Source organism: Brassica oleracea, unplaced genomic scaffold, assembly GCF_000695525.1.
Source record: "Brassica oleracea var. oleracea cultivar TO1000 unplaced genomic scaffold, BOL UnpScaffold00798, whole genome shotgun sequence".
In the NCBI taxonomy this organism is placed as follows: Eukaryota; Viridiplantae; Streptophyta; class Magnoliopsida; order Brassicales; family Brassicaceae; genus Brassica; species Brassica oleracea.
The window spans coordinates 87,465-92,661 of NW_013617460.1; positions in this window are offsets into that span (position 1 = coordinate 87,465).

A 5,197-nucleotide genomic window follows, 5' to 3' on the forward strand; every position below is an offset into this window, starting at 1 on the left:
ACAAGCAACAAGAGACTAACAATGTCATAAGCAAATTCACGAACCTAACAAAGATATCAACATGCGTAAGCAGAACAAGACACGAAACAATTTTTTTTTTTAAATTTGTTACCATTGGATTTTCTGGAAGGCTTTCCTGAAACTACACAAATCCTTCCTGAAATTTTTAAAAACACTACCAGTTTCACAAGCACAAGCATGTGTTTAGTCACATCAATTTTGGGTATTCTTTTTAATGAGTAGTGAGAAGGCAAAGAGATTTAATATTCTTAATAAGCTAAGGACTCTAACAAAACAAGCTCAATGTAAATTAAACAATTAAACTAGTTAAAAACGAGGATTTCTAATAATACTAGGCAGTTACTATGAAAAGTTTAGAAGTATATATATTAAAAATCAGCAGATTGAGTGATGATGATGTCTCTTGGCGGAGATATGAAAATTGGACAGTCAAAATCTTAAACCTTCGCCGTCTTGCAATATGGCAACCAGCTTCTACAGCAGCTCTGACTTATCAGTTACATCTGTACACAAACACACACAGGAGTAAAGCTTTGCAACCAAAAATAATAACAAATAACTGTTTTGTTTCTGTACCTTCGATAGATGTTAAAGTGTTCAAAGACCTTAACTCTGGAGGGCAAAGAGAAACATCGTCATAAAGCTGTGTAAGCCGTAATATTATGCTCAAAACAGTTGAGTAGTTACGCATCAAGCTTCCACTGTTTATAAGATTCTGGACAAGACCTTTGGCTTCTCCTTCCATGTGATCATATATCTGACGTTCTTAGGTGGCAACCCAATCAAACTCTTTTCCTTTGTTCTCCGCAACGAGGTTGTCGCCATCAAAACCTGAGAAAACATCTAAGTGAATAGCTTCCACCAATAAACTGAAACATATAACATATATATAGAAGTGAATGTTGTCTTTACCTGTAAACGTGAGAGCCTGTTCTTGTTCCCTTGACCAAGCGGGTGTTGTATCAAGCTTTGCCAATAACTCTTTATGGAAAATGGCTCGAACCTGAGAAACGCCATCAGGGAGTACAAATCAAACGAACCACTCTGAATAGGAGTTCCTGTTACAGCCGGTCCCCTAAAAGCCTTCAGATTACAAACCGCCCTGCTCTGATGAGCATTTGCGTTCTTGATGGTGTGTGCCTATAGCAGGAGTTTTCCCCTAAAAGCCTTCAGATTACAAACCGCCCTGCTCTGATGAGCATTTGCGTTCTTGATGGTGTGTGCCTATAGCAGGAGTTTTTGGATTCAAGAACTTGTTCCGTAAATCAAAATCCGTGTGGGAAAGTGAAGTGTTGACAATAGAAGCTCCAAGCCCATAAATCTGAAACCACAATAGTGAAGAAGAGAGCTTGACAAAAAAACAATCATCTCCATAGCCATGGAAAGCTTCACTGAGAATATAAAGAAGGTTCCATTTGTTTAAGCTGAAATGCTCATGCAACATCACTGAAGTGAAACCCACAAATTTTGAATCAAAATCCCTAATTACAAATAACAATTGAAAACCTCAAACTTACATGTGTAAGTTTCAATTTCACTGTTAAGAGTGTTGTCAATATAGATTCGTCATGATTTTAACACCGATGTCGTCGTCGTCGTCGATGTCGTCGCTGGTGTCGTCGTCGGTGTCGTCGCATGTGTTCGTCCCATGTGTTTGTCGCCGAAACCGGCGACGGAAATGTCGAGAGAAGCAAAAGTTTTTTTTTATTTAATTATACTTGATATTGTATGTAGGGGTAGCCTATTGATGAATGTTATATTTGTGACTTTTAGTTTAAGGTGCTATTTTGGAGATGGAAACTTTAAAAAGTCTATTTACGAGAATTGCTCATAATAAAAAGTTAAAATCGTATTTTCGACAAAAAACTTTGTTCAATATTCAAACTTTTTTTGATTTTTTCAAATTTGTCTTTTGAAATTTTATTTTGAAATCAAAAAAAAAATTCTTTTTTGAAAATATTTTAAAATTATTAATTTAAATCTTAAACCACACCCTTCAATTTAAATCTTAAATATATATTAGTATATCATATGGATATACCTTTTTCAACGAGACATTAATATACCATTCCGCAAACTGATTTATCCTTTTTCGTTTTGGGTGTAACTAATTACCTTTTTCCAAGCGTTATTAACATACTTAACATACTAGATTTGGTAATATTCCTTCTGTGAGAGAGACATTTTAGTTGACATATGGAAAATCGTATAGGTGAGCTGAGCAGACGTATTTTTAAGTAACTGTATCATACTTAGCAAAAAAAAGAAAGTAACTGTATCATAAAGGGTTTTGAAAGCATATATATATAAGGGAATAAAAGACAGAAGCTGTTTTGTTGCAAAGGTAAACTAATTGTGAAGCCTATCTATTCTTCTTCCTTTTTCTTCCTAATTAACATAAAAATCTTCCTTGTCTGAAAAATACAGGTTCTTTCGAGCGATGATGGTGTCTTTCGTTGAAACCTTAAAGAAGCAGGAGGAAGCTGTTGATGTTGTGATCGTCTCCGCATACTTGGTGACTTTCTTTGTATTCATAATTTCTTCCTTCCCTTACAAGAAACGTATCCACGATTGGCAACTTAATGAATTCCGAGTCGCTGTGTCAGGTCACAAAACTCTCCTATGTGTGTTCTTATTCCTCTGTGGCGCAATAACACATAACGACAGTTGCGCTCACCATGAAACCGAACCTGTCGATGTTCTGTTAAGATTTCTGACCAAAAGTTTGTGGGGCATCTTCTCTTATGTGGTGCTTTTCAAGATTTGTGTTATTTTACGCTCCAAGCCTTTGGAATCAACCGTCAAGACAAAAGCCGATGAGCAATGATGGATCTTTTAGCTGGGTTTCATGCTTGAACTATAAGTTCTAGTTACGTGTTCATTCTACTTTGTTTTACTTAATTAGCATCTCATATATAATCACTATTTCTTTTCTTTCTTTTTTTTGATAAATGTGAATTTCATTCATAATCAGTATGCAACTGATACCCATTCTGCTTGTTATTTGCAACTGATACCCATTCTGCTTGTTATATGCAACTGAAACCCATTCTGCTTGTTAAAGCCATTTGGGTGGCTAAATGTCCCCAAAAAAAAGATAAAAAGACACATAGACCACACTTCAGGTTTAATCAAGCCGCAAGAACTATGATTAGAGCTGTGACAAACTGATAAAATGAAAAAATAATTTCATCCTAGTTGATCGAAGCACCAGGAGAAACGCTGGAACACTGTAAAAGGAACAGAGACCATTAAAGATTTAGCCGGAGAATAACAGAGAGGTTGCCCTGAAGGCGACTCCAAAGGACTTTGGAGAAGGTTAGGTAAGTCCCTGCCCCAAAACTAGACCGGAGAAGCCCAATCTAGACGCCAATAACTCTAGAAGACAAGACAAGCCCTATGGAACCAAACTGAAGAGATACGAAGCCAGTAAGTAGAGCACTGGAGCGTCACTGACTGAAGGAAGCCGACGTTCATGGCTCTAGATTCCGGTCCCTTCACACAAGCAGACAACTCAAAGGATTCCGGAGACGATAGCTTCAGAAAGGCAAGGCACAAACCAGGTCGTCTTCCTTCTAGGGCTGTGAAGAATTGAAGAACATTAGCGATCTTCCAAACTATAGAATTCAAAGATTGTATAAAGAATAACTCTTTTTATTGCTTAAGAAAATAACTCAGCACTTAAGCTCTCAAACATTTAATCTCTAAACTCATAAGTTATTGCACAACTTGACATCTCCTTATACAGAGATTAATAGTTCATAATCCTATTAGGTAATATATCTAGATAACTCCTAACCCGGTAGGATTAGGTCATTAACTTGTATCTCAAGTTTTCTTTTCATTCAAGCTTAATCCAACATTCTCCTCCTAAAGTTTGAAATCCTTTCTTGACAAATCTTGAATACCGATGAGGTTTCTCATCTCAGAGAACTTGATCTTTCATAACACTTTGGTCAATATGTCTGCCTTTTATTTATCACTTGAGACGTGCTCCACCCTCACTTGACCATTCTCCACAGACTCTCTTATAAAATGATACTTTGAATGAATGTGTTTGTTTCTACCATGGAAGACCGGGTTTGATCTTGATGACCACTCTCTCACACGGTAGTTCGGTGCCTTCACTCAATAGCTCTTGTAAGCATATAGCTTTTTTAGCCACTTTAGTTTCTGTCATGAACTCAGCCTCACACGAAGATAATGCAACTGTTTCTTGCTTTGTGAGCAACATGTGATCAAGCTTTTGCCAAGATAGAAAATGGCCTGTAGTGCTTTTGCCATCATTCGGTTCAACATTATGGCTGCTATCACTGTAGCCAACGAGCTTCAGTATCTCTGGTGTTGCACGTGTAAAAACCAAGCCGTACGAAGTGGAACCTTGAAGATATCTTAGACAATGCTTCATCGCAGCACCATGTGATTCTTTTGGTCGTTGCATATAGCGACTCAATACTCCCACTGCAAATGAAAGATCCGGCCTGGTGTTAAGAAGGTACCTAAAATACCCAACATTCCTCCTATATATAGATCGTAGAATCGATATCTCTTTCACTGTCGGCTTTTGATAGCTTCATCCTGAACTCCATTGGCGTATGAGTCATATTGCAGTTCTTCATTCCACCTTCTTCGAGGACTCTTAACGCATAACGTATCTGGTTTAAAGTTATTCCTCCCTCATATTGGCCAACCTCGATTAGTATGTTAACTTACCAAGATCGCTCGTGTCAAACTTTGATGCCATCTCCCTATTGAACTCTCCAATGATCTTTTCGTTTGCTCATGTGACAAATATCTCGTCTACATAAACTGCAACAAATATTAGACCACTTCAAGACCTTTCTATGGACTGATGGCTCTTTGGAACATTTTTTAAAAACTTAAATCTAGAAGAATCCAATTTATTTTGTTGTTCTAGGCTCTTGGTGCATGTCTTAATCCATATAGAGCCTTACGAAGAAACCTTCAAGCTGCATTACATGGACCGTCTCTTTTAATTATCCTTGTAGAAATGCAGTCTTGATGTCTAAATGATGCACTTCCCATCCATTTATTGCTGCAATACTGATGTGTAGTCGTATAGTCTCTAGTTGAGGCACAGGCGCAAATACTCACTACAGTAAATGTGAGTATTAATAGCGTCGTAGCATAGCGTTTTTTGCTTCTCTGCTATTGT